This window comes from Macaca nemestrina, chromosome 1, assembly GCF_043159975.1.
Source record: "Macaca nemestrina isolate mMacNem1 chromosome 1, mMacNem.hap1, whole genome shotgun sequence".
NCBI classification, from domain to species: Eukaryota; Metazoa; Chordata; class Mammalia; order Primates; family Cercopithecidae; genus Macaca; species Macaca nemestrina.
The window spans coordinates 215,876,242-215,896,921 of NC_092125.1; the positions used below are offsets into that span (position 1 = coordinate 215,876,242).

The window sequence follows — 20,680 nt, forward strand, 5'->3', positions numbered from 1 at the left end:
TGTAAGTGGCACGGTCTTGGCGGACGCGCTAGAAGACAGCCACTCGGGACTGGTGGGAGACGTTCCCCAGTGCCCATCTGGGGGCCTCCATCCTTGGTTGCCCCGTCTGACTCAGGTCGGAAGTCCGACACGCGCTCGCGAATGCTCATCGTTATTACTGTCTGTCCGTTATTGTTAAGTGTTAAGTGTAAGCCCAAAACGAAACATAAAACCTTTTCTTCCCCCTCCAGGACCGGACCTGTCGGATACTCCCCTCTGCTTCACACTCATTTTCGTCCCCCCTTCTCTTTGTAGGAGCAGTCCAAAGATGGGCAACAACCAGAGCACGCCGCTCTCACTCCTTGTTACCAATTTTAAGGATGTGAAGGCTCGGGGGCGTAACTTAAGCGTAGAACTAAAGAAGGGAAAGCTAGTTACTTTCTGCCGTTCGGAGTGGCCCTCTTTCGGCGTAGGGTGGCCCTCTGAAGGAACTTTCTGTCTCTCTATTATTACTAAGGTAAAAACTAAGATTTTCCTGCCAGGGCAGTCAGGACATCCTGATCAAATTCCTTATATTCTAGTGTGGCAGGATCTTGTGGAAAACCCACCACCCTGGATAACTCCATTCATCCTTGAGCCCTGCAAAGTCCTAGTAACGCGACCTACAAGACAAAAGACTCCCTCTGCTCCCTCGGCCCCTGTGCTGCCGGACAGCCAGGACCCCCTAACGTTAGAACCCACATTTCCCCCACCATATCAGCACCTTATCCCGCAGGACCCAGTCCCCCAGGGTGGTGCTTCCGTAGAGGGAAACCGAGAAGCGGAAGCAGCCGAGAGTGAAAGTAACCTGGGGGGGCCGGCCGGCCGAACACGAGGCCGCGTACAGCGGGACCAAGCTTCCCGACTCCCTGACTCCACTGTAGCCCTGCCTCTCAGAGAAATAGGATCGCTCGATGATACCGGGCTCTCCCGTCTCATGTATTGGCCTTTTTCCACCAGTGATTTATACAATTGGAAGTCCCAAAATGCTCGGTTCTCAGATAATCCCAAAGATCTAACCTCGTTGTTAGACAGTGTCATGTTTACTCACCAGCCGACCTGGGATGACTGTCAACAGCTCCTCCGAATCCTGTTCACAACGGAGGAGCGGGAAAGAATCCAAGTTGAGGCCAGAAAACTGGTTCCAGGAGATGACGGCCAGCCAACTGCAAACCCTGACCTCATTAATGCGGCTTTCCCTTTGACCCGGCCCAGATGGGACTACAACACGGCAGAAGGTAGGGGACGACTGCTCATTTATCGCCAGACTCTAATGGCGGGTCTCCGGGCTGCAGCTCGCAAGCCCACCAATTTGGCTAAAGTATATTCTGTGTTACAAGGTAAGACAGAAAGCCCCGCTGTGTATTTAGAGAGATTAATGGAAGCCTTCAGACAGTTTACCCCTATGGACCCGGAAGCACCGGAAAATCAGGCAGCGGTAGTAATGTCCTTTGTAAACCAGGCAACACCAGATATTAAAAGAAAACTCCAGAAATTAGAAGGTTTAGAGGGAAAGCAGATTCAGGACCTCCTTCAGATGGCCCAGCGAGTTTATAATAATAGGGATACTCCAGAAGAAAAACAGTTCAAGGCAACCAAAGAAATGACCAAAGTCTTAGTAGCAGCTTTCCCCCAGGCAGGAAATGGCCAAAACAGAAAGCAGAAAAAGCAAGGCCCTAGGCAAGGATTAGAAAAAGATCAGTGTGCTTATTGCAAGGAACATGGCCACTGGATTAAAGACTGCCCAAAGAAACGGAGACCAGCTAACCCTACCTCCGTACTCGTTACCCAGGACTCTGACTAGGGAGGACGGGGTTCGGACCCCCTCCCCGAACCCAGGGTAACTTTGCAAGTGGAGGGGTCCCCAGTTCGCTTCTTGGTCGATACTGGGGCGGAACGCTCAGTCCTAACCAAACCAATTGGAAAAATGTCTAAGAAAACATCCTGGGTGCACAGGGCCACAGGCATCAAAAAATACCCCTGGACAACCCAGAGGACTGTAGACTTAGGAACGGGAAAAGTCTCCCATTCCTTCCTAGTCATCCCAGAGAGCCCCTGCCCTCTACTAGGGAGGGACTTGCTGACAAAGATGGGGGCCCAAATCCACTTTGAGCCAGAAGGGCCCAAGATAACTGATTCCCAAAACAGGCCAATATCTATCCTGACTGTCACCTTAGAAGATGAGTACCGACTCCATCAAGAGCAAAAGCCCCCCGATCAGGGAATTGACTCTTGGCTCCAGCGTTTCCCTGAAGCGTGGGCAGAAACTGGGGGCTTGGGGCTAGCTAAACATCGACCTGCCATATTTGTGGAAGTTAAGCCAGGGACGGACCCCGTTCGGGTTCGGCAATATCCTATGCCCCTGGAGGCAAGAGAAGGAATTACGCCCCATATCCGCCGACTCCTAGACCAGGGAGTCCTACGGGCTTGCCACTCATCCTGGAATACTCCACTGTTACCTGTTCGTAAACCCAACAGTACGGACTACAGGCCAGTACAGGATTTAAGAGAAGTTAATAAAAGGGTCATGGACATACATCCCACTGTGCCCAATCCATACACCCTTCTGAGTGCCTTACATCCCAAAAAACAGTGGTATACCGTTCTTGATCTAAAAGACGCTTTCTTCAGCCTTCCTCTGGCTCCCAAAAGTCAAGAACTCTTTGCATTTCAATGGACGGATCCTGAGAGGGGCATCAACGGTCAGCTAACATGGACCAGACTGCCACAAGGGTTCAAGAACTCGCCAACTCTGTTCGATGAAGCCCTTCATGAAGATCTGGGTGAGTACCGGCGGCAACACCCTGAAATAACTCTTTTGCAATATGTTGATGATCTCTTAATAGCGGCCAGGTCCCCGGAAACTTGTGTTCGAGGGACTGAGGACCTCCTGAAGACTCTGGGGGAGCTAGGCTACCGAGCCTCAGCAACAAAGGCTCAGATCTGCAAGTCGGAGGTAACTTATCTGGGGTACCTATTAAAAGGGGGGCAACGCTGGCTAACCAAAGCCCGAAAGGAAACAGTCCTACGCATCCCTAGACCCCAGTCAACACGGCAAGTGAGAGAATTCCTGGGGTCGGCAGGGTTCTGTAGGTTATGGATACCCGGATTTGCTGAGTTAGCCAAGCCCCTATACCAGGCAACAAAGGAACGGCAGCCCTTCAATTGGACGGAAGAGGCTGAGCTGGCCTTTCAGCAAATCAAAACTGCCTTGTTATCAGCCCCCGCGCTGGGGCTCCCTGATGTCTCCAAACCCTTCCACTTATACGTGGATGAAAGTAAGGGTGTTGCAAAAGCCGTGTTAACACAGTACCTAGGCCCCTGGCAGAGGCCAGTTGCCTATTTGTCAAAAAAATTAGATTCAGTGGCTGCTGGCTGGCCACCCTGCCTCCGGATAATCGCGGCGACCGCCCTAATGGTCCGAGACGCTGATAAACTTATCATGGGGCAAGAGTTGCGCGTTATAACCCCGCATGCCATTGAAGGCGTCCTCCGGCAGCCGCCGGACCGATGGATGAGTAACGCCCGGCTCACCCACTATCAAGGACTGCTGTTAAACCCCCTCAGAATAACTTTTCTGCCCCCAACCTCTTTAAACCCTGCTTCACTGCTGCCAAATCCAGACTTGGACGCCCCGTCCCATGAGTGCACTGAGATACTGGCTCAGGTGCATGGGGTGCGGGAGGACCTGCAAGATCGTCCGCTCCCCGACACAGAACTCACCTGGTTCACTGATGGCAGCAGCTATGTCCACCAAGGCCAGCGGTATGCAGGAGCGGCTGTAACGTCAGAGACTGAGGTAATCTGGGCGGAACCCTTGCCTCCAGGGACATCGGCCCAAAGAGCCGAACTGATAGCCCTTACACAGGCCCTCACCCTAGGGGCAGAGAAAAAACTAACAGTATACACAGATAGCCGCTATGCTTTCGCTACTGCGCACATACATGGGGCCATCTACAGAGAAAGGGGACTATTAACAGCCGAAGGCAAAGAAATAAAAAACAAGCAAGAGATCCTAGCTCTATTAACTGCTTTGTGGAAACCAAAGAAATTGGCTATTGTACATTGCCCTGGGCATCAGAAACCAACTACGCCAATTGCTCGAGGCAACTTCTTAGCCGACCAAACCGCAAGGAGCATAGCAAAAGCTCCCAGTCAGCTCCTCGCGCTCCAGCTCCCCGATCCTGGCCCGCGAAATTTGCCATGTTTTCCCGACTATACCGAACAGGATCGCGAATGGATGAACACGCTTCCCCTAAAACAGGTTAAAAATGGGTGGTGGACTGATATAAATGACCAAACCATCCTACCAGAAAAATTAGGACGGCAGGTGTTGGAACACATCCACCGGACAACCCACCTGGGTGCCCGGCGAATGATGGACTTAATCAGGCACGCCAAGTTTAGAATCAGGCGCATAGCTGAACTGGCCAGCGATGTCACAACAAATTGCAAAGCCTGCCAACTAAACAACGCTTGCCCCCAAACCCAGACCGCCACAGGAATTAGGTGTAGAGGAACTAGGCCTGGTATCTATTGGGAAATAGACTTTACTGAGATAAAGCCTGGAAAATATGGGTATCAGTACTTACTTGTCTTTGTAGATACTTTTTCAGGATGGACAGAAGCGTTCCCAACTAAGAGAGAAACTGCTCAGGTTGTAGCAAAGAAAATTTTGGAAGAAATCCTCCCCAGGTATGGCTTTCCCGTCCAAATAGGGTCAGACAATGGACCAGCCTTCGTTGCTAAGGTAAGTCAGGATTTGGCTTCCATTCTGGGGGCAAATTGGAAATTACATTGTGCTTATAGGCCCCAAAGCTCAGGACAGGTAGAAAGGATGAATCGGACTCTGAAGGAGACCTTAACTAAATTGACCATGGAGACTGGCGCTAATTGGGTAGTACTTCTCCCCTACGCTCTGTTCCGGGCCCGAAATACCCCTTACAGACTAGGCCTCACACCATATGAAATCATGTATGGCAGACCCCCACCCCTGGTCCCCAGTCTAAAAGATGACTTACTCAAACCTGAAACTGAAAATGTCTCTGAGCTCCTGTTCTCCTTACAAGCCTTACAGAAAATTCACCAGGAAATTTGGCCCAGACTACGAGAACTGTACGAGGCAGGACCTCCGCCGACGCCTCATCCGTTCCAGCCGGGAGACTGGGTCCTAGTCAAGCGCCACCGGCAAGAAACTCTTCAACCCAGGTGGAAAGGACCACTGCAAGTACTCCTGACTACTCCCACCGCTCTCAAAGTAGAAGGCATCGCTTCGTGGATCCACTACACACACGTCAAACCAGTGGACCCAACATCCGACCTTCTCAAGCCGTCTGGAGCACCGGTTACATGGACTGTAGACAAAGCTAAGAACAATCCCTTAAAGCTAACCCTGCGCCGTCATCCCCATAGCCGTAACCATGTCTAGCTTACCTATGCTTTTATGCCTTATGCATCTGACTCTCCTCACTGCTGCGCCGTCTAATCCCTATGTCTGGAGGTTCTGGCTCTATGAAAACAAAACTCACCCCGGGGAAACCCCCCAAGCGGGTAAACTGCTAGCTAGCACAGACTGCCCCCCCTCAGGGTGTAATACTATAGTTTACCTCAATTTCACTAGGTTCCAGATTGCCCAACCAGCAACACCCATGATCTGTTTTGAATACGATCAAACTGAATATAATTGTAAAAATTATTGGTGGCACCAGAGTGCAGGTTGCCCATATAGCTACTGTAAGACGCACTCTGTCCGATACTGGAGAGAACGACAAGGGTGGTATTTTTACAAAACTGAGTCTCCCGTCACTTACACTTGGATAATTAGAGACCCATGGGACTCTCGGTGGACAACCCCACAACATGGGGGAGTATATTACTCATCAACTAGTACCTGGCCCAGTAGCCATTTATATCTGTGGAGAAGTCTAGTCCAGATTCAACCCTTAATCCACACACAAATCCACAGGCAAGAAACCAAGTTATCACAAGACTTGCAGCCCTTCTCCTGGCTAACTCTATTACGGGAAGGGCTAGCATTCGCCAACCTCACTGGTTTAGGCGACCTGTCCTCTTGCTTTATGTGTGCAACCCTAGGAAGACCACCATTAACGGCTGTTCCTCTATCCTCCCCTCCCACAAACTATACAGGTTTTAACTCATCGATAGTCACGATACCCGATGTAGCCCTGTACCGTGACCCATACCAAGAGAAATACCCCTATTGTTATTCGGCATTTAGCAACAGCCTCTGCAACCAATCGGCTACATACCCTAATAGTCCCATATATGCTCCCCCTGGTGTGTTCTTCTGGTGTAATATGACTCTGTTAAAAACTCTGTCCAAAAGCATCTCTGACGGACAGTTGTGTATCCCTGTTACCCTAGTTCCCCGACTGACACTGCTAACCCCGGCAGAGTTCATAGGCTGGGCAGGGACCGCCCCAACTAAAACTGCGCGACATAGACGAGCAGTTTTTCTACCACTAATTGCCGGAATATCCTTAACCACCTCTGTCGTCGCAGCGGGGTTAGCAGGAGGGGCCCTACAACACTCCATGATAGAAAACGACAAGCTGTTACAACAATTCTCTGTTGCTATGGAAGACTCCGCCTATTCCCTAGCCTCCCTTCAGCGGCAGCTCACCTCCCTAGCACAGGTCACCCTTCAAAACCGCAGAGCCTTAGACTTACTCACGGCTGAGAAAGGAGGTACCTGTATGTTCCTCAAAGAAGAATGCTGTTTCTATATAAATGAGTCAGGGTTAGTTGAGGAAAGAGTCCAACGCCTACACGAACTAAGCTTAGAAATGAAAAAGCAACAATTCACTACAGCCGCTAACAATTGGTGGAGCTCTTCAATGTTTTCCCTTCTGGCACCCCTTTTAGGCCCCCTAATGTCTTTACTACTTCTATTCACTATAGGCCCCTGTGTGGTAAATAAAATTTTACAATTTGTCAGAGAAAGGTTTGATACCATCCAACTAATGGTCCTCCGTAGCCATCACCAGCCTCTCCTGCACCCAGAAAGTGAGGCTATATTATAAGACTCTGGAAATCCAAGATTGGACATCCAGTTACTTATGAGAAGGGAGAAATGAAAGGACACAAAGATAGATGTGTACCCGCCCCCCACCCGCTACACCCTTGTTCTGCTCTCTAATCTTTGCACGTACCAGAGGTTTTGTAAGTTCTGTAAGTACATGTTTCTCTTTCTGAGGCCAGGTCACAAGGAATGTTTAAGTAAGATAGCCAGGTCACAAGGTGTGTTTAAGCAAGATAGCCATAAACTGGTCGTGCAACCTGATGCAATATAATTAACTGCCTTTGTGTAAAACTGCTCTTCTGCCTCAAGGGTTGTACTGAAATATCAGAAATGGCGGGAACCAATCATAGTTTGCCAAATCGCTTTGTTCAAACTCCAGCCAATCATACCTCTAATTTGTATAATGATTCTATGCCTACTTTCCTTAGACTATATAACATTGTTCGGAGCTCAGTAGGGGAGCTCTCCTGCCCGTCTCGTTTCACGAGCAAGTGAGAGCTCCAGGTTCGAACCTGTAATAAAGATCCTTGCTGCTTAGCTTTGACTCTGGACTCTGGTGGTCTTCTTCGGGGAATAAACGGTCTGGGCATAACAGTAGTTTATTTGCAGACAACATCAAGAACCACTGTCAGGGCACAGGAGAAGGCAGGTAGAGTGTGTCGTCAGGAGCTACCCCGGTGGGCAATGGGGCTCAAGCCCTGGGAAAACCCTGGGAGCCAGTTTCGAACAGACGTGAACCTCGGTGTTATCCTTCCCTCGGGGGAGAGGGTGATGGGAATCAGGTGGGCAAAACAGGCCCTGCCAATCAAAGAGAACCCTAGGCAAAGAAATTAGAGAGCTGGCAGGGGGAAGTCGGGTGGTACGCTTGAAGTGACAAGAGCGAGCGAGGGGATATGGGTGGGTTCCGACAACATCTGCTCCTGGAGTAGGCAGCTTTTTGTCTAACCAGGGACATGGGAGAGACTCCTGGGCCTTCCCGTCATCCTCTTCCTTGAGCCTTCAGATCCATGCAGTTCCCTCACTTCAAAGCTTCATTTCATCAGCAGCGGGAAGAATGGTAATGAAGCATGAAGGCTTGAGACTAGATAAAAGAAGAACTGCCCATCTGCGAAGACGCTTAAACACGGGCTGCTCGGATTCAGGGAACACATGGAATTCCTTCCTGCAGTGTCTCGGGGGTGGGGTGCAAGCTCCCTGGAGACAGGAGGAAACTAGAGCTGTTTAGATGCAAGATCCCAGCATGGCTGTTGGAAAGCAGTACAGGCCCCTGGCAGGCCCAGCCATCTGGGTGTTTCTGACTGCGGTGTGATTCCCTGCAAGCAGCAGAACAAATGAGGCTGAGCTTCCCTGAACATTCATGTATGGAAAGCATGATTTTAAAATCCAAATAGGCCAGGTGCTGTGGCTCATGCCTCTGATCCTAGCACTTTGGGAGGCCAAGGAGGGCAGATCACCCGAGGTCAAGAGTTCAAGACCAACCTGGCCAACATGGTGAAACTCTTTCTCTACTAAAAATACAAAAATTATCTGGGTGTGGTGGCACGCACCTGTAGTCCCAGCTACTCAGGAGACTGAGGCAGGAGAATCGCTTGAACCTGGGAGACAGAAGTTGCAATGAGCCAAGATTGCACCACTGCACTCCAGCCTGGGTGATAGAGTGAGACTCTGTCTCCAAATAAATAAATACATAAATACATAAACACATAAAACAAAACAAAATAAAATAAAATTCAAATAAACCCACATCTGGTATTTCCTTATAACAGGATACTACATAGCAAAAAGGGGATGAACAAGTGGTCCGTGTAACCACACAGCTAAATCTCCAAAGCATCATGCCAGATGAATGAAGCCAGACCCAAAAGACACAAACTATATGCTTCCAGTCATAGGAAATTCTAGAAAAGGCCAAACTGCAGGGACAGGAAGCAGGTAGGTGGTTGCCGGGGCCTAAGGGCAGGATGAAGGAGATTCCAAAATGTCTGTGATGGAACTTTTAGGAGTGATTGGCTTGTTCTGTATCCTGACTGTGGTGGTGTTTACACAACTGCATGCATTTGTCAAAATGCAACTAATCGGACAGTTCTAATTGGACTTTTTTGATGGTAAATTATACCTCAATTAAAGCCGATTTTTGTTGTTATTGTTGTTGTTGTTGTTGTTGTTGTTTGAGATGGAGTCTCAGTCCGTCGCCCAGGCTGGAGTGCATTGGTGTGATCTCAGCTCACTGCAAGCTCCACCTGCCGGGTTCACACCATTCTCCTGCCTCAGCCTCCCGAGTAGCTGGGACTACATGTGCCCGCCACCACGCCCGGCTAATTTTTTGTATTTTTAGTAGAGATGGGGTTTCACCGTGTTCGCCAGAATGGTCTTGATCTCCTGACCTAGTGACCCACCCACCTCGGCCTCCCAAAGTGCTGGGATTACAGGTGTGAGCCACCGTACCTGGCCTAAAGCTGTTTTGTAAAATGTGAAAAATTGTGTATTAATAATCTTTCCCAAAGTAGGATAGTAAGATGACTTATGGATTGAGTCACACACACACACCAGAGGGGATGCTTGACTAGTGCAGGGAGCACACACGTTAGAATTCAGACTTCTGTTCAAAGCCCAGCTGTGTCCCATTGCAGGTGATGTGGTGTGGGCAAGTCACTTCACATCTATGAGCCTAATTTTGATTGAGGGTGCAGTTGTGTTACGGACTGAATTGTGTCTTCCCAAGTTCATATGTTGAAGCCCTAACCCCTAATGTGACTGCATTTGCAGATAGGGGTTTTAGAAAGTAATTAAGGTTAAATGAGGTCCTAAGGGTGGGGTACTAATCTGATAGGATTGTAGGGCTTTATAAGATGAGGATAAGATTCTCTCTCTCTCTCTCTCTCTCTCTCTCTCACTCTCTGTGCAAGTGCAACAAGGAAAGGCCATGTGAAGACCCAGTGAGAGGGCGGCCATCTACAAGTCAGGAGGAGAGCCCTCCCCAGAACCCGACCCTGCTGGCAGCCTGATCTGACTTCCAGCCTCCAGAACTGTGAGACAATCAAATTCTGTTGTTTAAGCCACACAGTCTATGATATGTGTTATGGCAGCCAGAGCAGACTAAGACTGTTATGGCAGCCAGAGCGGACTAAGACAAAAGGGATATTAATTCTGTTCTATTAGTGTGAGGGTAACAAGAAGTGATATGTACATAAGTGCCTTGCTCCAGGAATAACAGACGCTTACCAAACTTTAATTAATAGAGTATTAGGTAGATGCTTCTAGCTCAGGTAATAGGAAACATCAACAGGAAACTCAATTTAATTTAAATAATGTTGAAAATTATTCTCTCACATAAGAAGTCCTGAGCTAGGGGGATTCTAGGGCTGATTAATTCATCAGCCCAGGCCCTCATCAAGGTCCCAAGTCTATCTTTCTTCCCTGCCCTCCTCAGCCTGTGAGCATAGTTCCCCTCATGGCTGCAAGGTGGCTGCTGTGGTTCCAGCCCTCAACTGCAGACACAATCCTGTCCAGGGAAGGAGAAAAGGAACTATTTCTTCCCAGGTACCTCTTCAACCTTTCCCAGAAGCTTCTTTATAGATTTCCTCTAATTGGCCAGAACTGTATCAGCTGCTCATGGCTTAACCAATCACTATCAGAGGGAACAGGTCAACCAAGATTGGCTGAGCCTTAGACCAATCGTCACTCACTTCTTGGCTCTAGAGTTGGTGCCACCCGCCTGAAGCCCATATCCACATGGCAGAAAGGGAATTATTCAACAAAATTAAAGTCTTGCTAGAAAAGAATGGTTGCTAGGTAGTTGGCCAAGGGAGTTTGTGCCAGAAATAAGAATGAAGGCTTTTGCTTATTGAGTGCTTGTGATAAACATTGTGCATTATCTCACTGATTCTGCATGACATCTCCAGCAAGATTCTTAATTTACAGCAGAGGAAACTGAGGCGTGGAGAGGAAAAGTCACTTGACAAGTCTCATGGCTAGTGAGCAGCAGAGCCGGAATGAAAACGTTCTGATGCTGGGGACTGAGTTTTGAGCTGCTCTGCTACACCTCTTCCTCAGCATGAACATTTCCTTACCTATTATTATTTAGCCCTTGCCAGGAATCGTGGACCGTCACACGCTTCCTTAACCTCTCTGTGCTTTACTTCCTCCATCTGTAAGATGGGGAAAATAACAGTACCTATTGCCATAGGATTCTTGTGAGGATTATATTAGTTAAACAAGCAAAATATATAGCATACAATCAAGCAAGTAGAAGACGTTTAATACATATTAGCCATTCTTACCTATTGAATCAGACTCTCTGGAAGTGGGACCCGGCACTCTGTATATTAATGTATTATCCAAATGGAGTCTTTGAGGTCTGTAGCCAGCCAGCATGGGTTCAGAGTTGGCCATTTGGGAGCCACCGATCTATCTACCACTCTGGATTCTAGAATCCCTACTCAGAAATGGTCACTGGCTTCATAAGACCCCATTCCTCAGCTAGATGTCTGGTCCCCAAGGATCTCTCTTTCTACCCTCACTTCCTCCCCTGTCCCTGCCATTGCATCCTTTAATCCTGGTACAGGATCCCCCAAATGCAGCATCCCCCAAATGTAGCATCCAGGTTAAGTGACGCCTTTGCCCACGCGGCTCCCTGTAACTGGAATGCCTTCCCTACCTTCTCCACAATGACGGCACTCACAGCTACCACTTCCCGGGTGCCTGTTGTGGGCTGGGGCTTGTGACAGATCCTGGGCTTAAACACAGATGCACTCAGTCCCGAGGTCTGTGGCCTTCATGGCCACCTGCCGTACCACTGCTCTGTTGAACTTCTCCCGGTTCCATCTCCTGCAGAGTAAGAGATCCCCTCCCCCACCAAAAAACCCTGCTCCACTCCTCTCTTATGGTCCACACATTTTCCAGCTTGTCTGCCACCCCCACCAACAGGCAGCTCATCTCTGTGGGCCAAGCACCACAAGGTGGACCAGGAGCCCCACGGACAGTCCTTCCCCGCATCTCCAGGACTCCATGATTTGAAAACCCTGCTCTCCCTATGAAAAAGTGGCTCACATTCAGCATCAATTAGCTCATCTTTCATTTCTGTTAATCAGGCACATCTGAGTGCCAGTGAGCACTCCCTACCCTGGGCTGGGGGATCCAGCCATGAGCAAAGACACTCGCTAACTCAACCACCTGTGTCACCATCCTCATGTGGGGCAGAAGCAGCCAGGGTATGTGATTCCCTTGGAGTCTTATGAGAAAGTGGACTTAGCCCTAGAACCCTTGGACTGCCCTTGTGAATTGGGAAGAGCAGAGGACCCCAGCACCACGGCTGGCATCCCAGTCGGCGTGGGCAAGAGAGGGGTTAGAGGAAAGGTGGAAGGAAGAAATACGGCCTGGGCTTCATCTTCAACCACTCCCAGGCATGAGTGGAATTCCCCAAGCATAGGGGCCCTACTTCCCAGTTCCCTGCTATTCCTCCATCCTCAGGACCTGACACTGGACCCCACTCGCCAAAGCTGCTTCGCAGATGGGCCTCCATGGCGGATCCAACTGGTGGGGATCTGATCCGGGGAGTCTCTGCCTGGGCCATCAGGGCTCATGTGAGTTCTGAGCCTTCCTCTGAGGGAGGATGGTGAGAATTGCTGAGTAAACAGCAATTCCCCCAAAGTCACCATCACTCATTAAATATTAACACTGTCCATTTGCCAACTGGGTGCTCCTAGGTGAGCATAGCCACGCAGGTGAGCAGCCGCAGGTGAGTGCCGTGCCCTTGTCTGCAAACCCAGACACACTCTCTGAGCCCCCCACTCCCAGTTTCAAAGCCTCCACACACACGGTTCTCCGGGGCCCCTCAGGGCTGTCCGCCTGCACCAGCACCTGGCCCCCTCCAGCCCCAGAATCCCATGTTTCCTGCAAATGACATATATGCAAGGGCCATAGGCAGGGTTCAAATCCCAGCTTTGTCACTTACAAGCTGGGTGAACTTGGACAAGCTACTGAGTCTCCCCAGCTGTAAATGAGCAATAGCATCTTTACCACTGTGTACAATTGAGCATTTCATGAGATAATATGTGTAAAGTGCCTGGCATGCAGCAGGTTAATTCTGATAGGGAGCAATTCCTTTCCTCTTCCATCCCCTGGCCCTTGCAACATGAGGTGTAATTAAGGAGAAGGCTGAGTGAAAGAAGGAGAGAGGGACAGGAGACAAAGTGACATGGTCTCCTGGTGCATCTAGCGGTGGTAACATCATGGGATTCAGTGGTCCAGCTCTGGGGCAATGCCCCTGTCCTCAGGTCCCCTCGTCTAAGTGACGATGACCCAGGGTGCAAGGTGTTGGTTCTGCGCTGCTGAGAAACTCAGGCATGGAGCTGAGTGATGCTTTGATATTACAGTGATTCTTATTTATGCAACAATGTGTGTGTTCAGTGTGCTGCTAAGTCCTTAAGCTGCCCAGTACCAGCCATAAAAGCCTCCATATATCACCCTGAATTCCCTTCCTGGGTAGTTTAAAAGAATGAGAGGTGACTTAATGGCAGTGTTTAAGGGTTATTATATATAAGTTAACGGCCAGATGCTCTTTCTTGGTGAGCGGAGTGACGAGGAGGGGGCTCTGGCAGCAACAGAGGCCCTCCTTGCAGTTCAGAGGGTTTAACATGTCTTCACCCCACCCCCATCCCAAAGGCAGCAGGGTGGCCCTGCTGGACTCCCAAGGTCCTGTCCAGCCCCTGGGGGACATTTTGGACCATGATGCTAAGCTGGTTGTTCTTGTTCCATGAATGTGATTGTTTCAAGGACAGCAGGTGTTCCTGCGGTAGATGTGATCAAGGTGTTTGTGGCCCACGCGGAGCAGGGAGAAGAATGACGAATGAGCAGAAGGAGATGGCCCTGGGATCCATGGAGAGGAGCCAGACAGTTCGGAGTGGCACCCAGGGCGCCGGGAACCTGAGAGTGCCCTGGCCACACAACCGCACTTGCTTTGGGGAATAGAGAGTGTTCAGTGGGGACCCATCTGTCCTCTGTTCGGCAGGAGTGAGGACGGAGGTGAGGCCCCACATAGGCTCCCTCACCCCGGCAGATCACGAGGGTGGAGGTATGAAATGAGATTCCAGCAGCAGAAGGAAAAGGTGGAAGGGGCCTTTTCTCTGGAGTGGGCTCACCATAAACCCCATGCCTTCTCAGCCTAATCCACTCACCCTGGGAAAGGAGGGAACTTGGCAAGGCAGGTGGGTGGTGGAGGGCACTGAGCCTTTCCACAGGGATCACTTTCACTGGGGTCACCACCATCCAAGACCCTTTTCTAACCAGCACGGGGGTGCATGCAGAGAATTGAGGCTCGCCAGGTTCTAAGCTCAGCTCCTCCACCTAGTCCCTAATTTGACTTTAGGGAAACAATTTCACCTTTTCAATTCTCGGTTTCCTTCTCTGTACAATGAGGTCATCATATCCACTTTGCAGATTTGTAGTTAGCGTTAGATGAGGTAAAGGGCCAGGCACTGAGCCACCTCCATCCAACATGGGCCCTTTGACCAATCCCCACTTCTTGGGTATGTCTCTGATCATCCAACACTCTTGCTTCAGATACCCCCTCCTCAAGTCCTCTGCGATCTGTGCCAGCAGAGCCCTTGCTCCCTGCAAGCTCAGCCTCAGCCAGTGATGTGTAGTGTGAACATCATCTGCTCACCCCTGTGTCCATTCCCTCTGCAAGCACTTCCAGCCTCACAGTCAAACTCCAACGAACATTGTGTGTTCTGCCTGTTTCAGGTAAGGACAGTTCCTGTTTCCACAACACAGTCTCCACGCTGCCTCCCGCTTTCAAACCAGAAACGCTTGAGTGGACAGAGATGCCTTGTGATCCAATGAAAGTGATCTCTCCTTTCCTGCCTCCCTGCTCTGGGACATCCTGGGCCCTCCCCCTGCAATGCCCTCCCCTTCGCCCCTACTTCCCACCTGCAAAAATCCTCTTCCACTTACAAGGCTCAGATATGAGTCTCTCGTCCCCATTTAGGCTTTGAAGGACAGCAGGGGCATGGCCCATGCATTCCAGCTTGTGGTCCTGACCATGAGTCCCTGAGAGCAGATGCCTAGACAGACCCCACTCTGCATCCCCCTTCCCCTCAGGCCCTCGGTGCCGTGGATGCTTGATAAACATGACCTCTTATTCATAAAGAAAATCACAATGGTTGCAGCATACTGAACCCTGGTGACAGGCCAGACACGGAGCTACACGTTCTAGAGACATCATCTCACTTCATCCTCACAGCAGCTCTGCCAGCTAGCTATTATTGGTGTCATTTATAGAAGCGAGACTCTGCGTCTCAGATAGAGTGACTTGCCCAAGGTCACCCTGCAGCTGTGCAGATTGCCAGGACTTCAGGCCAGGTCAAAGTGACTCCAAAGCCCATCACACCCTTTCCTCTGGACCAAACTGTCTCTGAAGACAAATTAGGGGAAACCAGGCAAAGATAAACACTCGGTTTTCTGGAGCAAAGCTGATTTTAGATATTCAAATTTGGAGACTTGAGGACACTATACTGCATAGGGTAGGGAGAAAATATAGAAGGTAAAGTATTTTTTTAAAGCAAGCTCAGAAAAAAAAATATGTGGGACTCTGTTATTGGCTTGTGAGGAATGCTTGTTTGCTGGTGCTGTAAAGAAATAACACTTGAACACACACTTAATTTCTTCAGCAAGGCCATTTTTACTTTCTGCAGAAAGGGTACACTTGCTAGCAGTTTTGCCACGAGAGTATACTGAACAAAGGAGACAGGGTCATTTATAAACTGACTGCTGTGTCCGGTTTCTATTGGCTGGAATGGGACCTCATATTTTGTATTTGTCCTGATTGGCTAGCAACTTAGAACTTTTTAAAAGAGGCAAAGGAGGCCGGGCGCGGTGGCTCAAGCCTGTAATCCCAGCACTTTGGGAGGCTGAGACGGACGGATCATGAGGTCAGGAGATCGAGACCATCCTGGCTAAGCTGGTGAAACCCCGTCTCTACTAAAAAGTACAAAAAACTAGCCGGGTGAGGTGGCGGACGCCTGTAGTCCCAGCTACTCGGGAGGCTGAGGCAGGAGAATGGCGTAAACCCAGAAGGTGGAGGTTGCAGTGAGCTGAGATCCGGCCACTGCACTCCAGCCTGGGTGACAGAGCAAGACTCCATCTCAAAAAAAAAAAAAAAAGAAAGAAAGAAAAAAGAGGCAAAGGCAGAAGAGAACAAAGGAAGGAGGAAGTAACTTGTGGGATGTTGAGAAAGATAAAAACATTTTTAAATAAGGAAGAGGAACAGGCTATGACCTGATGCTTGCTTGGACCAGTATAAGCATGCCAGGGCAAATATTTAGGCTAAATTGTGGGAGCTAAGAACATAAAGTGCATTAATTTCTTTATTACAGCTAGCAGATGTTTAAGAATGTTAGCACAGGTCTTTGAACAAATTTGGCTTCTAAGAGAAGTTACTATTTATTCTTAATTAAAGCAATACAAATGGCTCATCAATATATGAAAAGATGCTCAACCTCCTTTGCAATCAGTTAAAATTGCACTGAGATACCATCTTTCGCTGATCAGATGGGCAGCATTTCCTAAGGCGCGTGTTTGTTGACACCATGTTTGGCAAACCTGTGGGAGAATAGGGAGTGGCTCTCCAACATTGCTGGGGGGAGCATCCTCCATGGAGGGCAATCCTCCATGGAGGGCAATTTATCAATATCCAATTGAAAGAAAGGAGAGAAAAGGATAAAAGGAAACATGGACAGAGGGAAGGAAAGACAGGAAAAGGAAGCACAGCAAAGGAGGTAGGGAGAAGAATAAAAGGAAGGAAAGAAGGGGGTCAAAAGAAACGAAGAGAGGGAGGGAGGATAGAAGGAAAGGGGAGAGGGAAGGAGCAAGGGAGGGAAAAACTTGTGCCCTGGAGTCAGTCAAACCCAGGCTCAAATCTCAACTCTGCTACGTATTAATCCTAAACCCTTGGGCAAGTTACTTATCTTGCCTATGCCTCAGTTTCCTCATCTGTACAAGGGAGCAATCATAATACATGCCATGTAGAGTGCTATACAGATGGAGCTAGTATGTTGTTCTATCATTATTGTCTTCATCATTATCCTCCATCTGTCAGCCACTGGGCAGTCTCCCATTGGTGGATTCTCTACGTTTTTTCACGTTCATTGCAGTCCAGTGATTCACCAAATCAGTAACTAAATTGCATTTCATATAAATGATGGCTATCACATTATTTCCCTTTTCATATACATCCTTTTTCAGGAATTGGAAAACACCCGTTATTGTTAAATCCTGAGCTCTGACTTTTGGTTTGGAAGTTATGAGCACTTAACTAAATCCAGCCAACGCCCCTAGGTTGTCAAGACATTGTGAAGTCAAAGAAGACATCGGTGGGCACTTCCGTTCCTTCCCTTTTCCCACCCTAAAGAGGCACTGGGCAGGAGCTTGGGGGACCTTTTCCCACCCGCCAATGCTGGCTGCACCAAAGGGTTTGCAGGGAAGCTGGAAAAATGCAGGTCTCTGACACAAACAGAGTGGATGAAAAGGACTGTATAGGTTTGTCTCAGGAGACTTGTCTCCTGCTGGGGAAACCGAGACTGATGTACCTGAAATGTATCATGCAAGGCTCTTGTCCAGAGCCTTGGAGATCTGCTCCAACCCTGTGCAAATGTGTCATGGTTTGCGTAAAGAAACCGTGTCCCCGCAAGTGCCAAGGAAATTGGGATTTAGATGCAGATCCACTCATCCTCCCATCCTGCACTAACTCCTCCCTCCACCCTCTCACCTCTTTCTCTTTTATTCCTTCTGCAACTCATCCTCTGTCCACCACCGCATCTGCCGTACCTCCTCCTATGACATTAACCCCACCACCAATAACAACCACTATTCTGATGAGTAGTCGCCACGGGCCTGGCACTTTGCTTTTTTTTTTCTTTTTTTGTCCAACAACTCTAGAAGGTAAATATCACGATCCTCCCTTTATAGTTTAGGAAACAGGCTCACAGAAGTGAAGCAGACTTGTCCAGGGTCTTAACCCTAGAACGTGACACCCAGCCTCTGCCACTGTGCCCCCAAGCCCCGTGGAAACCTCCTCCATTCAGAAGAATCACCCTAGAATGACTGGGGATTAATTTACCCTCCCCATGTCCAAATCCTGCATGGCCAACTCCAACTCACCTTCCATCTAGCACCCCCAGGGTGACACCATCACAGTTCACAGAACATGATCCTGGTCCTCCAAGTCCAAAGACTCCTTTGGGTTTCAACCCTCCTGCCTTCTGGACCTCACTTACCATCATTGTCCCCAGGAGAGTGGCTCTTTCTTTTTGGCCAGGTTTAGAGGGGAATACGACCTCATATCTCAGCTTGCTAAATCCTCTAATGAAGGGAATGAAGCTAACATTTACTGAGTACTTATCATATGTCCCTAATATGCAGACGCTCCTCAGCTTACAGTGGGGTTACATCCCAATTAACCAATCTTAAGTTGAAAATATCCTAAGTCAAAAATGTATTTAGTACACCTAACCTACAGAGCATCAAAGCTTAGCCCAGCTGACCTGAAACGTGCTCAGTACACTTACATTGGCCTATATTGGGCAAAACCATTTTGCAGCACAGTGAGCTGCAGGGTATCAGTGTATCAGCATCCTGATGGCACGGCTGACCGGGGGCTGCAGCTCCCTGATGCTGTCCAGCACTGCTAGGGAGTTTCCTACAGCATCAAAATTCGAAATTCAAAGGATGGTTTGAACCATCAAAGGATAGTTTCTACCAAATGGCTATTGCTTTCACACCATTAATGTAAAGTAGAAAAATGGCAAATTGGGCCAGGCACGGTGGCTCACACCTCTAATCCCAGACTTGGGGAGGCAGAGGCAGGCAGATCTCTGGAGCTCAGGAGCTTGAGACCAGCCTGGGCAACATGGCAAGACCTTGTCTCTAAAAAAAAACCAAAAATACAGGCACACGTGGTGGCATGTGTCTGTAGTCCCAGCTACTCAGGAGGCTGAGGTGGGAGGATCGCCCTAGGCTGGGAAGTTGAGGTTGCAGTGAGTTGTGATCATGCCACTGCACTCCAGCCTGGGTGATAGAGTGACACCCTGTCTCAAAAAAAAGATGAAAAAAGAAAGAAAGAAAAACAGGAAATCAAATCACTGTAAATTGGGGACCACCTGTAAATTAAGAAGCTTGCTCTATAGCAAGGGTACGATTTGTCCTAATTGGCAAATGTCCTCATTTGCAGATGAGAAAACAGACTCAGAGAGGTTAAGTGCCCTGCCCAAGGTCACACAGCCCTCCAAGGGGATCTGGAATTCCAGCCGAGGTCGGCTTCATCTGCTTGATTTCAAGCCTCAGTGCCTTTGCTCCACCGCTCTGCCTCTTGCGGTAAACGCTTCATCAATATTTGGCCTCCTCCCACCGCCACGCGAGACTGTATCAGTGTAAGTTGGGAGCGCATCTGTCTGGCATCTGTTTTCCTTTCAAACAAGTGTTTGTTTAACCCCGTTTCGTAGCTTTTCTTGCCGTTGAAAACTCTGGCAGGCCTCTCAGCCAGGGGATTCCTGAGGGTTCAGGCTCCTTTTTTCTCCTGTCACTGGCGGGGCACTTGGAACGGGAGCTTGCAGTGTGAGCAGCTGCTTCGGCCTCTGCCTGATAAGCCCAGGAAAGTGGGCTGGGGGGAAGGTAAATAAGGCTCTTGGTGGCCTGGGTAGAGTTCTGGGACTCAAGCTGGCATCTGCTGGCTTGGAATAGAGGGCACGGTGTTGGAATCAGGCAGGCATGGGCTGGTGACCTGTCTCCAATGGTCATTCACTGCACAATCCCCGCGAGCCACCTCTGCTTGCTCGTCTGTGGCATGGGGATGGTAATGGTGCCTAGAGAAGCACCTGCTCTATACAGGAGGCATTGTATAAATGCTGGTTTTCCCTTCTCGTTCATGCCAGTGGAGGTTGGGAGGGCCCCGTAGGCACTCTGGAGAAAGAAGGCTGGCCGAACTGAAACAGGAGAGGGCCGAGTCACAGGGTTTCCTTGCCTTACCTGGACCCCTGAGATTCAGGAGCTTGCTGATCTCAAGTGGAGGCCAAGGAGGCCAAACTCTAGCCCAAGAGAGTCTCTGGCCAGGTCCCAGCAGGAACAGAGTCCTAAAGCTCTACAGTTGGTCCCTGCACCCATAATGACTTTCCAGTGTCTTCCAGGACGCAGGGGTACATGGATCACAGTCACCTCCCATCTTGAGCAGGTCAAGTCAGCTTCCAGGAACAGCCACCACCACCCCCCTCCATACCCTCTGTGGTCCTAACCATCAGAGCCCACATTGGTCCAGCGCTCTACAGTTCAGGAAGGCTGGTCAGCAATAGGATCTGCTAACTCTGCAATGATTCTGGGTGGCTGCGGGTGCAGGGACTGTGATTCCTGGATAGAACAGGGAAGCTGAAGTTCAGAACGGGGAAGCCGCTGGTTTAGTTCTCCCATCAGTGGGTTATAATGACTATGACAGGAGCAGCCATCGCCACACCGAATGAGCACACTCTTGAGTGCCCAGTCCTTCCCCAGACCCTGTGAGGAGGGACTATATGATCCTCATGTTACCAGAAAGGAAAGTATGACTTAAACAGGAAATCACACAAGTTCACCCAG

At 49.4% G+C, this 20,680-nt stretch overlaps 1 protein-coding gene across 4 annotated transcripts in view; it reads right to left on the reverse strand.

Moving 5' to 3' along the window:
- The window catches only part of LOC105483134 (immunoglobin superfamily member 21), a 328,288-nt gene that overhangs the window by 206,222 nt on the left and 101,386 nt on the right, over positions 1-20,680 (reverse strand). The window lies entirely within an intron of this gene.